Raw genomic sequence first — 1066 nt, forward strand, 5'->3', positions numbered from 1 at the left:
GTGAAAATAATCTCTGTTTAAGTTTAGAAATATTCAAGGAGATGAAAGCGGTTTCTCGCTGCATGACGAAGTCAGCCGAAAGCACAGCGAATTCAATAACGACATCATGCGTGGTTAGGGGTTGGTGGAAGAACAATGGAATAGTTTGTGTTAGAAATGTTTRCTGCCTATGGCTACGAGTGTTTGAGGAGAGTTTCTTCTAACCATTTTTCTTTTCAATGTTGTATTTGCAAATGGTGCTTTGGGTCTACTACCAACCTTCTTCCCCCATTATCCCTTTCCTGGCTTTGGTTTCCTTTATGTTCGGTTCAGTTCGGTTCAGTTCGGTTGAGTAGTAATCTATTCAAATGCATTTCTTCGAAAGTAAAATTAATGCGAATTTGACACAAAGCCCAGCATGCCCAGTTTACAAAACCGAAGTTATGTACATTCGACATTAAAAGTACCACATAGTATGTACATATGTATATTAAAATAAATTTTAATATCAACAGAAACGTTCAGTGTAAGGATGCAGTATGCTGTTRACAACATTGTAAAATAACGGCAATTATTTGTAATGAATTTACAATTAACAGTTGTTTGTTAATTTAAGTATATCACTTTGAATTACACTGGTAGACACATAATTTGGGACATGACATGTCATATCTGAAAACAGAATTTTTCTATCACCCACAGATATTCTGTAACCTGCGGCTTTAGATTTTACAATACATATAATTTAATTRTATTGCATCATCTCATATTTTSAAATTATCAGCGATTCATGCGGTTTAGACCGGTTCTGCCTGCTTGTTTGAAGTAGACAGCGTATTTTACGATTATTTTATTTTACAAAATTTATCAGTAGACTAACGGTGTCCGAATCGGTTACGTGTTCTATGTTTGGATAGCAAAATGTTTTTGAGTTCACATTCTTTTGTTTTTGAAATTACTGTGTTTAAGAAGACCAAGACAAAGCATGTGAACCTCATATCTGATGTAAAACTTGTGTAACATTGTTAACAGCTTGGTTAAGAGGTTCAAATCGGAAAATACCATTTGCAGCGCCAATGATTTGGAA

This window comes from Bactrocera latifrons, unplaced genomic scaffold (assembly GCF_001853355.1).
Source record: "Bactrocera latifrons isolate USDA-ARS-PBARC rearing strain unplaced genomic scaffold, ASM185335v1 scaffold_156, whole genome shotgun sequence".
Lineage (NCBI taxonomy): Eukaryota > Metazoa > Arthropoda > Insecta > Diptera > Tephritidae > Bactrocera > Bactrocera latifrons.